The following is an 18575-nucleotide window of genomic DNA, read 5'->3' as shown; positions in this document are numbered from 1 at the left end:
TCTGTGTGCGAGTCTAACCCTAATATGCGTGAGTTCTGGTCACAGGCGCCCAATCGGGCCATATAGGTGGAAGTGTGAACTATCTTTTCTCTAACCCACCACGTGGGTCCACCATAACCTGTGACCACTCATCAGTGGCGGCCAGCTCCAATGCACTTTTCTTTATATCTAATTAGTGCAAAGGAAACAAATTTAATAAATCATTATATAGACAAATTAATGAAAAAGGATACAAATTCTGTTTCTATAGAGTTGTGACAATGTGCCATCTTGGATCTACATCAATCGGCCAACCTGCATTCTCATACAAGCTACATGCCATAACATTGATTTCGGAACCATGATCCAAGAGAGCTATGCAAGGCGTCTCTCTTTCTCCCACTTTAATAATTATCTCAGTTATAGCACAAGCCCAATGTGTTCATGAATAATAACTGCTTAGAATAAAATAAGCATCTTCTTCTTCATGTACTTGTTGATGGACATCCCCATTATACATAGCCTTCTCTCTCTGCTTACTGATGCCCATAAGACCAATTTCAGCCACAAGCTTACTATCTACACTCCCATTTAACCCATTTTCAACGTCAGCATTACATGCATAATCATATTTCCTCTGAAGTTGTTTCTCTATTTCTTTGTCAACCTATATCAATGCTTGCAAAACTTCACCATCAAACTGTCTTTTTCGTTTCAGTATATCAATGATTGCATCATGAAATTCACACTTCACGATTCCAAGAACTTCGCCGAATGTGAATTCCACTCTACTACCAAGTATGCAATCTTCCAAGACCTTTTTAAGGTTTATGGCAGTTTCAAGATCCAATTGTAACCTGTAACCGGACTACTTGCCCCTTTTCTTTCATTCTTGTTTCTTCTCTTGAGATGCATCCTCCATAACATGCTCAAGTATGGCTTTTTCAACCTCTTTCTAATGCTCCATTTTACTTCGTGTTATGCGTTTAGATGGGCCTGAAGAGGAAGGACCAACAGTGTCCTCATCTCTTCTTCTCTTTTCTTTCACAAGAGCTTCTTAATTATGAAGCTTAGCCAAATAAGCATAGGCTGAAAATGAATCTACTAGTGCACTTCATCCTGTTCTCCCTCGTATACTCTGACTTGTATCAACCAATTCAGACTTTGTTGTTTTGTCCTTGTTCATGCAATCTAATGCTTGCATTCAAATACGAGATTTTGCTTCAACCATGCCTCGTTTACAAGCTTCATCAATCCTTTCAATTCTCAACCCATATGTGGCTACATCTATGCTGTCCTTGCAGCCATATCTTCCAACTCTTCTGCATGCCACCGTTTTCAAAATTTGGCTCTATTGGAAGACCAGTTTTTGTTACATGTATTTTGCCATCTTTCCAAAAGACTAACCTTTTCGCTTCTGCTTCACAGTAGCCTGTACAATCTCACTTTTCATGCTGTAAATGGTCACGCCAAACGCATCTCCTCCTGTATCCTTCTTTGTACGGTCTTTGGGCTATTGCCCAAACCAAGCCTTCTCTTTTACCTTAACATTCAACTTTTGGACTTTTGCATAGATTTCTGTCAAATTCAATCCTAAATCACACATGCCTTTGACTAATTTATCCACAGCATCACCTTTAAGAGCCGGATCAACAAGTATAGCTGATTGTTCTGCCATAGCCACAAGCGCCTTAGCTGTAATTTCAGTCCCCCTTCTGAGCACTGGCAAGTGTGGTGCCTATACCCCCTCTTAATTTTATCCACTCTCTCTTTACCAACATATGCCCTGCCTCAGTTACATTAGCCCAATCCGATTTCAGTCCCGTTTCAGAAGGGGCATCTTCTAAACGATCAGTTAGCTTCTCTTGCAAGAGAGGATCTGCAGCCTTCAGAAACAAATCAATTTTCTAACTCTCCAATGATTGCTACTCATCGGCATCCAACTGTACATACCAACTTTCACATTCACAGAGCAAAGCTATAGCAACCAACCCTTTATTGGGCTTTTCAACCCATTCTATAAATGTCTTTTTAGTTACCAGTCTTGCATCTTCCAAGAAACTCCTCTCAAAGCTTTCTTAAAAGCTGCCCAATCAACATCACTTCTATGTAACTCATCAATCCGATCATGCAATGCATGCATGGCCAAACGGGAGAAATATTAACTCCATGCATACTGTCATACCCCATGAAACAACATCTTTTCTTCATACAACCGGATGAAGGCCGAAACATTTTGGCATTTAAACTGCTTCAATTCCTGTCTCACTTCCTGCAGTGCATTCACAGCTAAGAAATCAATTATTTTTGCTTCCTGCCGAGTTTGCATCTGCTGTTGTAACAACAACTACTGCTATTATTATTGCTGCAACAAAGCAATCATCTGTTGTAAAGCATCACCACCACTTGAACCTGCAAAATCCCCCATCTCTACACGCCTGCTGCCAACTTTCACATCAGAAGAATACTCATAGAGATAAAGCCTGTCAATTTATTTATGCATCTTCAGAAAATAAATCTCTTGTAGACCAAAAACGTGCATAAAACAATAGCTTCCTCTCTACTGCTCAGACCGCCAATCTAATACTTCCATTGGCTCCGAAAGGGGAATAAAATACTAGGATACCTGGTCAGAATTCTCCCAAATCACTCCTTCTTCTCCCAAGTTCGGAGTGTTGTTTACTGCTTGTAAACTGCAATCACGCATTGCACAATTTCGTCAATCTTTCTTTTTGCATAAAATCCCCCAAAAATGGCTGAAAGCTACTTGCTTTTTTTTTTTTACATGTCATTCTATTCTAGAAGTTGTCTATGGCTTTTGGATATTTACAAGAAATAATATCCAAAATATCAAAAATAGGCTAAACTTGTCCAAAAATCTAGTATTTTTAAACCATCCACACTACGAACACTGATACTAATGACTAATATGGCATTGACTCTCTAGATTAATGAAAAAACCGAATGACGATGCACTCTAGAGTTTTTCACACTGTGTCTGCATACCGGTACGACACCATTACCACCTACCTAGAGCAAATCAATTCAGAAGTTGAGCAAGGAGATATTGCAACTAGTAAACAAGAGCCCCTCCTCTCTCTAGCTCGAGTAGTTTTAGGTTTCTACTTCTTACTATGCTTTGTTGCCATACCAAACATGATATGCATCAGTAATGTAATATTTACTTCATATGCTTTTAGGACTTTTGAAGACATTAGTACACACACCCCCCCAACCCGACTTTCCCTCCCCCTGCTCCATCACATGCACAAAGGGTATCTACTGTTATGTATGGTAAAAACTGGTATGAGTTCAGGCTGGGAAGCAAATTAATGAGATAGGTCAGGGTGCACTGATAAACAAGATCCCACTTCAAGGATCAAGCACCTTGGTCAACTTTATAATGGTGACCAAATCCATTGTGTCATTGAAAGTCTGTCAAGAGTTCTCACTGCTAAGTTATAATGATGGCCCAATCAGTCGCAACATTCAAAGTCTTCTGAGATACAGGTCTCAAGTTAGGAGCCGAGGATCTAGTGCAAACACACACCTACCATTGCACAAACAAGACCATGTCAGCTTGCGGCTCTCTAGAGGGTATCTCTTGCTTGAATGGGATGTTAAAAGGCTATGGCTAGAAAGTGGAACATGTCTGGAAACTCAGCTCGTGGGTCAATGAGGAGAATTAAGATGCTATGGGCATTCCATGAGCTGTCATAGTGAGAGGCAAGTGAGACTTGTTGAGCTAAAAGTGCATTACAAACTGATTAGCTCTTTACCAAAACATGTAAATTACCAAAAGTTTCGTTAAATGGTGTGCGGTCCTAGAGAGTTTTTGTGTCCCATAAGCAAAACCCTTATTTGGGAGGATCCTTCTACATCTATAAATAGATAGGCTGCCCACCATTCAATACATCCTTGTCTTGCAAGTTTTGGCCATTAGCACTCTTCCAGTAGCTGTCCACCCAGCGATTACTACTACGTGGTCTATAGTTGTCACCTAGCCTCACTGCTGCTAGTGATCAACTACCATCATCTTCAAGCAGTTACATTGCTGTCTTTACCAATTCCAGCCCTAGAGACTACTACATTATTGTTTCCAGCCTGCTGCCCTTCCATTTTTCAGCATCGGCCTAATTTGCATTTGCATCTACAGCAAGCCATTTTTGTGTTTTCAGCACTTTTATTCATTAGCTTTTGCGCCAACTGGTGATTACTGCACTCAGGATCTGTCTCTAGTGGATAACACATATTGACCCCTCCCTTAGCGTGCACCCATGAGAGCCACCGAATATTGAACAGCTCTACCCTTGAGCATTTTGTAGATTCTCTCATTCATTTACAACATTGATTCATTCACTTCAGAGTTCTCTTTCTTCTCTGTTTGTGTTTTACATTTTACGTTTTGCGTTTTTTGCATTATTAACTGAGTTATTGTGTTTTAACCGAATTTATACATTGTATGTTTTCTTTGTGCAAACCCTAGCATATCTTCACATGGTATTAGAGCCGATGCTATTCTACAAAGTATCTTGTGGCTATCATCGAGAGCTTGATTTTATGCAAGATACACAAACAACACATAACTTATTCACAATGGCTCAAACAACTCCATCTTTAGACCCTCTGATGCTTTCTCAATCTACTTCTTCAATGGAGGGTCTAAGAAAGCCTTATGGTCTTGACTTGGAGGGTAATACCCCATCTACTAACTTTTCTTTTAGGGGTCATTCACAATAGCCCACAGCTATTCTTCGTCTCATACTCTTTCACAAGGTACATCTCAATTGGAACACTTTGTTGACAAGATTGATCACCTCTTAGTTGAGGAAAGACTATCTACTCGAGACACAATTGATAGTTCAAACTCTTCACAGCCAAGCCCAGTGGTAGGTTTATATGATCCATTTTTACGTGAGTCTAATTTTTTCTATACTGCTCCTTTAGTTATGCAAGGAACAACTATAAGTCACCATAGAAATGCAGATTTATATTGGTATGGTTTTGAAGAAAACTCTATGTTCAAATATATTCCACGAGGTAATCCTTCATCCCCTATTTCATTTGAGTATGAGTTTGGTACTTCCATTCACCTTTACATTTCCCACTATTCCCTCCCATTTTAACTTCACATTCAAATTTATCTTCTTTCAATCTAGATCCTTACTTTAGATCCAATCTTAGCACACATTGTCTTAAATGCGCATCAAGGTTTTAGGCCATCGCTAGACACTCAGAAGTATACCATACCCTAGTACATCATTAGAGGAAATGCCATCCTTTTAACATTGTGCCTTACACAAACCCACAAGTGTGTTGCTCTCTCTCCTTCGGACCTATTGTGTGGGATATCCCCTGCTGCACATTGTACTACCCTCCTCGGTTGCTCAAGTGCATGATTTCCCATCTTGTGCTAATGAGTCACCTCCTCCTTTAAAGAAAAGGAGAAGTAAAAAGAAGGTGGCTGGTCAATTCATGAAGCATATCTTTAAGTTGCATGGATTACCATAGGTGATTGTACATGACAAGGAATGAGTAAATTTTAGTAGGCGATATCATAGTTGTCATGTACGAAAGGTATGATACAACACAATACAATAAAATACGGTACTAAATGGTACCTTATGATTTTATGAGGTACGGTACGATATTAGTACGAAAAAAATTAATATCACTTTTTAAAAAACCATAACTCATTAAATGATAGGACACATGTTTAAAGTGAAAATATTCATTTCATTATAAAATAAGATGAATACATGAGGATGGCCATCGCGGTCGCATAGGTTGCACAAAACATGCGATACAACTACAATCTAGTACATACGTGGATGATGGTTCATGGATGATGCATCATAGCGGCATCATGCATGTGGATACAATGACATTAGATACAAAAAAGAGAGACACTTATGAATCTATGATGAGGCATCACTATCATCATTATTAGAACCATCTGAGTGCTCATCAAGAGAGTCTAAAGATGACTCCTCGGCATCGAATGATGAGACACACTCATACTCATCCTCACTAATGAGTTTACCAACATCATCGAATGATGGCTCCCTAGGTGGTGGCTATATAGGCACCCGGGGGGGCCGGGGGGAGGGGGGGGGGGGATGAGTTGTCATCATGAGGCACGAGATGTAAGCTACTAAAGCCCTGCCTTACATATGTCTACAAGCCACTCGAACCACCCCTCCTCCATGTTGAAGGGCGCAGATTGACCATGACCTTGCTACCACCTACTCGAACTCCTCGTCCACCAACACATTGATTGCAAGTGTCACGAGTATCTACTACTATAAGCTCTCTATAGAGCTCTGCAAAAACTATTTCCTCATCCTCGTCCACCTCTTGATGTACATTCTAAAGAGTGTTGACCATCAACTTGAACGTATCAACATTCGCCTACAAAATACACATAAGATTGTAAATGCTAAAGTCTAAATTGTAAAGTATAAACTTCAAAGTTTAAAACAATGAATTTTAAATTTTATGGTTAAGTGTTTAAACTTTACCTGCTTCAGACTACCCATGCTCATCATAGCCCTCGTCATGCGTAAGTTAGTGCAGCAATAGACTAGCGGCTCTAACTGTCGAATACTAAGTCGATTGCAAATCTTCGTACGAATGAGAGAATACGCACTCCAGTTTCTCTCACATGCACCCAAAGAGTAATCCTAGGCAAGGAACCTCATGGCTAAGGGCTGAAGCATCTCCAATGCGTATCCAAAGTTTTGCCACCAAAACAAAGGCTTCACAAGTGACTCTCTTCTCCAACAAGTGGAAGAAGCAAAAGCCACATGCCCTCTCTAATTTGCATAACTTCCTAGCTCCTTCACCACTACATTGTAGTCATCCACAAGGACTATATGAGTCAAATAAGCAAGCTAGTCCAAACGCAACTCTCTATCATCCATGACCGCTAGCGACACTCTAAAGAAGTAAACAAGAAGACCCATAGCGGATCCCTTCCAATCACTCATACATAACACCCTATAAAAGGGAGTCACGACAATGACAACAGCACGAACTTTCTACCGAAACTGCTCATTAAGGCACAGGTATTACATGGCTTTGGCCTCCGCTATCTCATGCTCACCCCACTCATTCCATAGAGTAGACACCACTATATTGCGGACCACACCTCATAAAGGCGCTCTAGCAATAACCACACATAAGCAAACCAAGTCAAAGAAGGCTTCTTCAACTTGAGTGTGCTATGCTCACGATATATCACAAACACCTTTATCTTTACCGTGAAGAAGGTGACAACTAATGTAGCTTTGTGGACCACCCCTCTTTACCCACTTGAGCTTCGCAATGTCCTCCATGAGCAAGTCCAAACAAATGACTTGCACATGGAGTCCACGCAATCGTGGAAAACTCGATCTCAAGCAAACGGTCCATACACCAACAATTCGATCCATTGTCGATAACAACTTGCGCCACATTCGAGGGGCCCACCTACAACCACAATTTACAAATTACAAGTAACAATACTTGGAGGTTAGAGAGAGAGAGGGAGAGTTGAGCCTTTCAAGTTTCATCTTTCAAATTTCAAGAATAAAGAGAGATGGAGATATGGACCAGGGGGAAAAGAGAGAATCGAGATAGATATTAGAGAGAGATTAGAATAAGGAGATAGATAGTTATGCATAAATCATAATGAAAGAAAGTGAAACAAATTTAAATGGCAATGTATATACCTCAATGATAGCTTGCCGAATGTGGTAGTAGATGAATATGCCCATCATTTTCCTCTCCCCTATGCCGAATGCAGCGGTAGATGAATGCAACCATCATTTTCCTCCCCCTCTGGCTAGTATCTACGGCCTACAAAAAGTAAGTGCCAAGTGGACATGAGACGAGTATGTTGATGATGGCCCGTTTCTTACAATCACTCCATCCGTCAATGAGAATGAAGCAACCATATTTTATTCATGTGGCCCGAATAGGACCAAGAGCTCTATCAATCCTCTCCTCCTCTTCACCAATCTTTTTCATCCTCATGTCGTTGTATGTAACAACGGTCCATCCTTCACATAGACCCACATTGACAATGACTTTTACCATCTTCTTCCATTCCTCTTGCTTTAGGACATTGAATGCAAGATTACACTCAATCACCCTTCGTGCAATTTCAATATCTACAAGTCCTTGCCTTTCTCTAAGAAAGACGACCGATCCACCCACATGACCAGGAGCTTGAGAGAGAGAGAGGATTGTCTCTCTGATGCTAGATGAGCCTCCACTCTATCTTTTACGGAAGTCGGATGTGGATGTGGAGCCCCCACCACCAATGTTAGAGGCCTCTCCCACATCAATTGAAGATATGCCCACATTCAATGCTTCCTCATTAGTAGGCATAGGAATTGGTGCGGATAAGCCACTTCCTCCTCTTGTGGAAACCCTCTCATCTTAGCGAGAATCTCATCCGCGATGTTTTGAAGAATCTCCTTGCATGGAGCAACTTGCCCCCCCACCTTGGAAAGATGTTGGAGAAGCCGGGTTGCACCACTTGTATAGCGCTTCCCACAATATTTGCACGTCCAATGGTGGGAGCTAGACTTCTTTGTGTCCCTCTCCACATGGATCGCATGCAAATTGAAGGCCTCATGCTTCTCATGAGTCATGGTGCCAATGACAGATGGAGAGGTCCGAGGGAGAGTGAGATGCTTGAGTCTTGACTCTTGAAACTTGAAAGTTAAAAGAGAGGCAGAGGATTGGGGTAAAGTTGAAAGAGCAAGAGTGCGAGAGAGGGGATGGGAGAGGTTTGAGCCTTGAGCCTTGATAGGGTGCGGGAAAAAGGAGAGAGAGAGAGGCTAGAGCTTTACAAATCACAAATCAATTTAAGATCCAAGAGAGGGAGATGAGAATCGCAAATGCTTGCTAAATTGGTGTGGAAGCATGGAGAAGAGGAGCACCTTTTGTAGATAAGAGAAGGGTCAAACAATCAAAGAGCAGTCAACAGTCAAAGAGGGCTACCAATTAGATGGAATCCAAGGAGGGCTACAGGGGGGGAGTACACAATTGGAAAAGGGGGTGAGATGAGGTATCCGAGGCTTTTCACCCCCTTAAAAGTGCCACCCAAGACAGACGTGCAAACGAACACCGGGAGTGTTAGCAGATCAGAGACTGGTCGTATAGTCGGCCGTACAGTCGGACTGCCACGTGGCAGTCCGACCTGGTATAGTACAGTCGGCTGCATTTAATGCAGCCGACCTGCCTATTTGGTGCACCCAGATTCTGGCTATTTATAGCCAAGTTTTCAGCAGTCTGCCCACACGCTTCTGTATGCAGATTACAGGCTGGAGGCTCGTGCAGATTCTGTCTCTGTTCGCAGATTTCAGACAGGGGATCGTGCAGACTGCAGCGGACTTCGAGGTGAACAGCAGATTGCATCGTCGAGGTGGAGACACGCAGTCCAGCGCACTGCGCCCGTGTATATATCTGCATATCTTTGTATACAGCACACTTTATACAGCAGATCTTCGTCTTCCACTATCTTTCTCTCTCCTCTCTCTGCCTTCTCTCTTTTTCAGTCTTACGCTTCCGCACCGCTGCACTCTGACATGGTATCAAAGCAATGTAGAAGGGCTGACTGAATGAAGAACCAACCTGAAGAGGAGTTTCCATCGCGACACAAGGCTGTGTTTCCAGCGTTCGAGGGCGAGCAGGAGGACTGTGCCTCAGAACAAGGCTGAAGCGAGCGTGCGCGCGTGGGAAAGGAGTCCAGGTGGTGGATTTGCTGCTGTTTACTGCTGTTTGACGAGGAGGAAGTTTGAGTTTTCAGCTTTCAAGTGCAGGTTTTACTTTTTCATCGCCTCCGGCAGGCTGCGTTTTCACAGTCAGAGGGGGCTGCTTTTGCATTTGTAAAGGCGTTATAGGTGAAGATGTCTACAGAGATTGACTTGGAGTTCCAGACAATAATGGACCGGAAGGTGCCTGTCTTACCGGCTCTTCCCACAAATCAGAAGCTCGATGGCAACAATTACCACATTTGGCGCGTGATGATGTTGGCCATCCTTGAGTCCTACGATTTGGCGGAGCTTGTACAAGAGATCGACCGGCCCTCGATGAGAGATGAGTCCAAACTCTCTTCCAATGCTCATGCGGAGTTGGCCAAGGCACAGTCTCACTGGGACAAACTGAATGCCAGGATTCGTTCCTTTCTTTTTCTGTCTTGTACTACAGCCGTGATAGCCCGCATCGAGCACTTGACGGTGGCTCGGGAGATATGGCTGGAGCTTGATCAGATGTATAACCGGATGACCCTTATGAAGCGGGTTTCTTTGGAGGTACAGATGCGGACCTTGTCCGTGAACAAGTCTTCTTCGTTGCACGAGCACATCAACAAGCTTAGACAGCTTCAGATGCAGGTTCACAATGCGTGGAAGCCGATTTCCTCCGAAGACATGGCGATCACACTCTTGTCCCAGTTGCCGCCACGATTCGGTGCTTTCTACTCCGCCCTCATTGCTTCGGGGCGAGAGTCCACTCTTCGGTGGGAAGAGTTGGTTCCTATGGTCTTGGACCAAGAGGAACAACTGAAGGGACACAATGCTTCCAAGTCGGAGGCGCTGACAGGTCAAGCCTCTCAGAAGAAGGGGAAGGACCAAAAGAAGAAGAAGGGGGATAACAAGTCAAAGAATGACAAGGACAAGGACAAGGACAAAGAATCCACATGCCATATTTGTGGAAAGACTGGCCATTGGAAGAAGGATTGCCCTGACAAAGACAAGACGGACACGAAGGATTCTGGAGCAGTGGCTGCACCCTCATCAACTGCGTTTCTTCATCTAGCTGTCATTGGGGACTCTACACTGAATGCTTCTGATGCTGCGATGGCAACTCCCCAGGCTCGAGAGTGGATCGTAGACAGTGGTGCCTCCCGGCACATGACTCCTTTATCAGATGGTGTTGCCCAGTTGTGACCGCGTGGGCAGATTCTCATTGGAGATAGCTCTTCGGTGTCTATTGCAGGACGGGGTGAGATGCAGCTTATTCCAGATGGACGTGGTGGTACCCATACCTCAGAGGTCTTGCATGTACAAGGTTTAGGGTATCATCTATTGTCAGTTCATAAGATTTGTTTTCTTGGACTTTTGGTGGAGTTTGGCAGTGATTCGGTGCGAGTCCTTGATCTGGGTCAAAAAAGGTTCTCTCATCAGGATATAAGGAGAATGGCATCTAAAAATTGAGGTCTTCTACCGCCCTCTCTACTCTTCTTCTTACCTCTCAAACACAATCAGAGCTATGGCATGCTCCGTTTGGTCACCTTAACTATGATTATCTTCAGAGGGCGTCACGTGGACAGCTTGTTCGAGGGTTGCCGAACATAGTGGTGAGCCAGCAGCCATGCGTCTCCTGCATTCGTGGGAAACAGCATAGGGATGCGATTCCCAACAAAGCTTCGCGGCGGTCTACTTCACCGATGGAGCTTGTATCTACGGATCTTTGTGGCCCTATGAGGAACGAGTCCTTGAGAGGGAGCTCGTACTTCATATTGATCGTAGATTACTACAGCAGGATGACATGGGCCTATTTCTTGGCGTTGAAGTCAGAGGCTTTCTCCCACTTCAAGGATTGGCTTCTCTTTGAGGAGAACCGATTAGGCCGGAGATTGAAGACCTTGTGATCCGACAAGGGTGATGAATTTGTTTCTAATGAGTTTGCTCGTTTTTGTGCAGATAAAGGTATTCACCAGGAGTTTGCTAATACCAACACTCCTCAAGAAAATGGCATTCTTGAACGGAAGAACCGAAGTGTGATCGAGATGGCGCGTACCATGATGGAGCACCGACAGACACCTCAGTTTCTGTGGGCCGAGGCTGTGGCTACTGCAGTCCACATCCTTAACCGATCCCCCACTTCAGCCGTTGATGGGATGACACCTTTTGAGGCTTACTTTGGGACTAAGCCCGATGTTTCTTATTTTAGGGTTTTTGGGTGTGATGCCTATGTTCACATTCCCCGTGATAAATTTGAAGCGGCTTCTCGAAGACAGGTGTTTGTTGGCTACAGCTCTCAGTCCCAAGGCTATCGTTTGTATGATCCCGTCAAGCGGGATGTATACACCGGTCGAGATGTGCGGTTCGTGGAGATTCCGGCCGTAACAGCGGGTGAGGAGCATCCCGTTCTTGGAGATCCAGGGGAGAGTTGGGCTCCCGCGACAGTTCCTTTGGAGCCCGCGCCTTTTGATTCCGATTCTGTTTCTGATACAGAGTCTATTGTTCCACCGGTCATCCCCGAGGAGTTACCACCGGTGGATATCCCAGAGTCTTCAGCTGATGGAGAGAGACGAGGAGAGGTCCGACCTCCTCCTCGTTGGGCCCGTGACACACTCCGTGATTCAGGGATCGAGGGGATTCCTGAGAAGTGGGGACCGCAGGATGATCCGCGGCGGTCACAAAGGCACCAGGCACATTCTACAGAGCTTGTTTGCTCTAAGTATTGTTTGATGACCCGTGTCATGCAGGATCGAGAGCCCACCTCCGTGAAGGAGGCTTTACACTCCGCACCATGGAAGAAAGCTATGGAAGCCGAGTTGAAGGCTATTGAGAGGAATGGCACTTGGTATCTCGTGCCTCGCCCCCCGAATAAGAAGGTGATTGGTGTCAAGTGGGTCTTCAAGACCAAGTACCTTAGCGATGGTTCTTTGGACAAGCACAAGGCTCGCCTTGTTGCTAAAGGTTTTGCACAGCGCCCAGGGATTGATTGTCATGACACTTTTGCCCCCACTGCTCGTATGGCGACTATTCAAGCTGTTCTTGCCTTGGCTGGCCATAGGAGATGGCCTGTCTACCAGTTGGATGTGAAGTCGGCCTTCCTCAATGGTGATTTGAAGGAGGAGATCTATGTAGAACAGCCTCCTGGCTTTGGATCTTCAGATGGGCAAGTCTACAGGTTGACGAAGGCCTTGTATGGCCTCAAGCAGGCTCCGCGTGCATGGAACGAGAAGATTGATTCGTTCCTTCAGTCACAGTTGGGATATCGGCGTTCCAAGGCCGATCCGCAGCTTTATGTACACACTTCCGAGACTGGTTGTGTGCTTTTTGTGTTGTATGTTGATGATTTAATTGTCACAGGTGATCATGCACAAAAGGTCAAAGAAACAAAGGCAGCTTTACATCGGACGTTTGAGATGACGGACTTGGGTCTACTCCATTTCTTCTTGGGCCATGAGATTTATCAGTCTCAGAGGGGGATCTTCATCTCTCAGCAGAGATATGTACAAGAGCTCTTGGTTTCTTTTGCGATGGAGGATTGTTAGACCCTTTCTACCCCTATGGATCTGAACTGGAAGGCCACTTCCCATTCAGCTTCTCCCATGGAGGATGCTTCCCGCTATCGTCAATTGATTGGATCATTGATTTGGCTCCTCAACACTTGTGTTGATCTTTGTTTTGCTATTGGGCTCTTGGCGGGGTTTATGAGTGAACCTCAGACGGTGCATTGGCAGGCTGCCCAGAGGATACTTCGGTATTTGAGGGGGACATCTGATTTAGGGATTCATTATCCAACAGGCACAGGTGGTTCAGATCTTGTACTTCCAGGTTGGAGCGACTCGGATTGGGCTGGTGATGTGGACCACAGGCGGTCTACTACAGGTTACTGTTTTACCTTGGGTGCAGGTGTTATCTCATGGAGTAGCAAGAAGCAATCCACGGTAGCCCTTTCGTCTACTGAGGCGGAGTATTGGGCCGCATCTTCCACCACACGTGAGGCTGTGTGGCTTCGGAGATTGTTGGAGCTTGGCTGCCCCCAGACTCGTCCTACTTTGTTGCAATGCGACAATGAGAGTTGCACTGCCTTGGCACAGAATCCTGTTTTCCATGCCCGGACGAAGCACATAGAGATCCAGTACCATTTTATCAGAGAGAAGCTTCTGGATGAGACCATCACTGTGGAGTACTGCAAGACGAAGGACAATCTTGCAGATTTGTTTACGAAGGCGCTTCCCCAGGCTCTACTTCGGAGCCATTCCAGAATCCCTCAGGCTTCAACCCCGCCCAGGCTCTGAGAGGGGGTGTTAGCAGATCAGAGACTAGTCGTACAATCGGCCGTACAGTCGGACTGTACAGTCGGACTGCCACGTGGCAGTCCGACCTGGTACAGTACAGTCGGCTGCATTTAATGCAGCCGACCTGCCTATTTGGTGCGCCCAGATTCTGGCTATTTATAGCCGAGTTTTCAGCAGTCTGCCCACACACTTCTGTACACAGATTACAGGCTGGAGGCTCGTGCACATTCTGTCTCTGTTCGCAGATTTCAAACAGGAGATCGTGCAGATTGCAACGGACTTCGAGGTGAACAGCAGGTTGCATCGTCGAGGTGGAGACACGCAGTCCAGCGCACTACGCCCGTGTATATATCTGCATATCTTTGTATACAGCACACTTTATACAGCAGATCTTCGTCTTCCACTCTCTTTCTCTCTCCTCTCTCTGCGTTCTCTCTTTTTCAGTCTTACGCTTCCGCACCGCTGCACTCTGACAAGGAGACGCGGGAAGATGCAACATATGTGGTGGTAAAAGAGGGCTTGTTTTTTTGTACGAAATCGTACGGTGCCGTAGTGTATGAATTTGTACAATACAATCATATTGTCCGACGCACAATACAATCATATTGTCCGACGCACAAAGGCAACTATGGGCGATATTCAACTCCATGGACACTAAGTTGGCTCCCTCAATAGTCTATTCTTTCCCACGGAGATAGCACAGTTTCTCCACCCCCTAGTATCCATGTTCATCAGTGGTTGCCCATTGGTGCACTCCAATGAGTGGGTCTTTCCTAAGGAGAGAGTGTCGTTTCTCCACCCCCTAGTATCCACGTTCATCAGTGGCTGCCTACTAATGCAATGGATCCTCGATCTCCCCCTCAATCAAATGCCTCATAGCATCTATGACTAGTTTGGTCATTACCTTCCCCTAGGCTAGTCTTTTAGGAGTCCTAGGTCATCCTTAGGAACCTTACTGCTCGTCACACCGTGCACATCAACACCTATTTGGATTGTGGACAGGTAAGGCCACACATCACATGACTCCTATAGAGGACATCTTCCATACCCGAGCCCCTACAACCGGACAGGTCCGCATAGGAAACAACTCCTCGGTCAATATCTAGGCTCAAGGTTGCGTCAATTTTGCCACTGGCAAGGGTCCGGATCTGGCTTTGCTGAACAATGTATACCATGACCCTCAGCTTGGGGTGAACTTATTATCTGTTCAGTAGCTTTACTGGATGAGGCGAGCAATTTTCTTTACAACCACCACAGTCGAGGTCCTTGACTCTCATACTGATTTAAAGATTGCTTGCCATGAGGCACAGCCTAATGGCCTATAGTACATGACCCATTTTCTTACCGAGCCGTCTATCGAGGGCTCCATGTTCCATAGCTTCCAGGCATTAACCACATCTTCGGAGCCTATAAACAATGAGCGTCTTTGGCATTTCCGCCTTCGGTATCTTGGCTATGACTCGACTCTCTTTATGAGTTGTCTCGCAGTGAGAAGGTTGAGGGCCTTCCTCGCCTAAATAATGTAGCACATGAAGACATGCAATCCAATGTGACATCCTAGGTGTTGTGAAATACTGACTAAGCTAAGTTTGGCCTAGTATGGATTAACCAAAGAAGTTTCCCTTCAACAGACCTATAAGTAAGCGCATTGAAGGGCCAACCTATTTTATCATGAGGCGTGTGTGTTTATGCACAACACTTGAGGACTTGGAAGTGGGATATGATAGGCCGAGAGACAAAGAATGCCTCGTATGAGGTCTTCTGAGGAAGAGCCGCAGTGGGGCACGGGTTGAGGATGTACACTACGGTGTTAGCAACCTCAACCCAAAGGTGCTCAGGGAGCCCTACTATGAACATCGTGGGGTGTATCATTTCCATGACTGTTTGGTTTCTATCCTTTATGACTCCATTCTGAGAGGGGGAGTTGGTGAGCTGGCGAGAGATGCCATGCTGCTGTAGAAACTTGGAGAACTCATGGGAGATTAATTCACTACCGCTATTACTCCTCATGTCACCAACACGACGACCCATCTGGATATGAACCAGCAACACCCAAGCAGAAAAATATGTGAAAGCATGGGACTTATGATTGAGGAAGTACATCCACATGTATCTCAAATGATCATCCACTATAAAAAAGAAGTACAACGCCTTGTTAAAGGTGGCAGTGGATGTTGGCCCACAAAGATTAACATGAATCAATCTAAGAGGCGCCTCGGCTCTGTGTAGACTGCTGAGGGAATAGAATACGGTGCTACTTCTCAAGCTAACATGCTTTACAGACATCTTGAGCTAGCGGCCTCATGGTTTTGGTTTATGTTTGCAAGGATACACTAATTCTAATTAAACAAGAGATCCTGACACCCAACATTTCCATTGTGGCTACCTCTTCACCTTAGATACAGCTCCCATTTATTAGTCCAACCGTAAGCAAGAGACGATGGTGGCTTCCACGAGCGAGGCTGAGTATAGGGCTCTCTTCGATGGAACCACCGAGGCCATGTATCTAAGGAGCTTACTAGCAGCGCTTCACTTCCCTTTGAGACTCTCCCACCATTGTCTACTGCGACAACCAGAGTGCCATTGCCCTTACGGGCAATCCGATCATCACACCACAGATGTGGCATGTGGGAGTCCACTTCCACTTTTCCAAAGAGCAAGTTGAGCTAAGCACTATTGGCCTAAAGTTTGTGCATTTATCAAACAATTTTGCAGACATTTTGATCAAAGCGGTCAATCGGGTAGTTCTTCAATACCTTCTACCCAAGATTGGCTTGGGTGCACCCTTCCCTACTTCTTCAAATTGATGACAAGGAGAGGTACTTTAGAATATGCAAAGCTACACGTGGTATTAGGAAGACTCAACAATGATCGAGCTGGAGCTTTGCTGATTTGGATGTTAAGAAAAGTAACAAATGATCAAGATGGAGCTTTACCTCAAATCAGCATAGTTTATATGAGTGATTGGCCACAAGCCGGGCTAGAGATACAGTTAACCTCAAAAATAGCATGATTTTCTGAGTCATTTAATATTGACAGCCTTCTGACGGCTTAATATACTCTCCAACCTTGGCTCTTTATCAATTCAAGCCTTCTCCTACTAGTGCTTTTAGATGGCAGTACACGTCTACAGCCCATTTGTGTCTCTGCTGCTGAACGCTGCTAACCTCACTTCAAATTATGCTTGTGAGACGAATAGGCTCATACCGATCCATCAATCTCCTTTCTATCAAATTCATGGAATATAGCAATAAAGAAGCTCTGTTGGATTGAGGATTATCGACAGCACATTCGATATTTATGCTTCACAGAATCCATAAAACTGGTGCCTTATCATCTGATGCACACATAAACAATCAAGAAAGAAACGTGGGAGAAATAGTAATAGCAAATCGAAAGTCGTAATTAAAACTAAAGGTATGCAGATCCGCCAGCACGATAGATATTTCCAGACTAATGATTGATGCAGCAGCACGATTTGTGGAGTAAGACGGCAACAAAGAGTGCGTCGCTGTTTACCTGTCAGGATTCGCGCGTCGGATTGTTTCACAGACGAGAGAAATGGTGGCAGGGGTAGAAGCGCCACTAAAACAACAGCTAAAGAAATTCACCCCGCGATGCTTCCGCAGGCGAAGACGACGATTTGAAGCATGACATCGCCACTGACAAAAATCTACATTTGTAAGGCGACAGCGAGGCACGGACACTTATTGAACAGTTTTTTAATGGAGGATCAGCATGAGTGAAAACACGACCTTTGGGAAATGCATCTTCCCCTCAAATATAAAGTTTTCCCCTAGAAAGTTGTTTTGGGAGCTCTTTTCAGGGCAAATAAATTGAAGAAAAGAGATATAACCGATGGTTTATGCTCATGTGGTGACAAGGAAACTCCTCGACAATTTTTTCGGATGGATTTAAGGTTGTGGGTGTTTGGCAACAACTATTGCGACATAAGTTGCACCTGAGGAGAGATGATCAAGAAGATGTTTTTGTTTGTGGTTTTTGGCCAACAACATATGGCAAAGGGTGCTATGCTCCTTGGAATGCATGTAGCTAGAGTTTTTATCATGGAATCCTTATGGGAAAGCTAGAACTAGCAAGGTGTTTGCAGGCTTGGATCTTGAGGTTAAGTGGGAATATATTTTGCCCAAGGTAAAATGGATTCTTGCATGTCTTGTATATGGGGAAAAATCAATAAGAGGGAATTGGCAATCACATTACAACTCTTTGCCTAAGGTTTCCTATTTTGTAATCATCGATATTCTTTAATATACTAAACTACCTAAAAGTACAAATGTGAATATAACATCCTAACTACGGTTAGAGTCACAATCGAGCGAGCAATGTGAGTGAATTTGAAAATGAATGGGCATAGACCTTTCAAACATAATGGATAACTATATAAATTTAAAAGCAACAACCACACACACCTCAAATAGTGGTTGGTATAATTTAAAAGAAATCACCTTGATTTTGTGAACTTATAGGTCCAAATCCTTGTTGCTTTTGTATGTGTTTAAGTGCCAAGGTCAAGCCGCGGTCAAGTTTTTCGGTCCATACACACATT

The 18575-nt window shown here is 44.5% G+C and overlaps 1 protein-coding gene across 3 annotated transcripts in view; it reads right to left on the bottom strand.

Annotated features, from left to right (window-relative positions):
- LOC148029322 (uncharacterized) overlaps positions 1–17769 on the bottom strand; it is an 80056-nt gene extending 62287 nt beyond the window's left edge. For 2 of the 3 annotated variants that reach the window (XM_087688099.1, XM_087688098.1), the window contains exon 1: positions 17528–17768. The gene's annotated coding sequence lies outside the window, so the exon portion shown is untranslated. Of the gene's footprint in view, positions 1–17527 lie in introns of all 3 variants that reach the window. The other variant, XM_087688101.1, reaches the window with a different exon arrangement.
- Between the last annotated feature and the right edge of the window lie 806 nt (positions 17770–18575).

Source organism: Lygodium microphyllum, chromosome 11 (assembly GCF_053477565.2).
Source record: "Lygodium microphyllum isolate KBCC chromosome 11, Lygodium_microphyllum_v1.1.10, whole genome shotgun sequence".
Classification (NCBI taxonomy): Eukaryota; Viridiplantae; Streptophyta; class Polypodiopsida; order Schizaeales; family Lygodiaceae; genus Lygodium; species Lygodium microphyllum.
The sequence above is the reverse complement of the archived record's forward strand: the minus strand, read 5'-3'. Positions and strand labels throughout refer to the sequence as shown.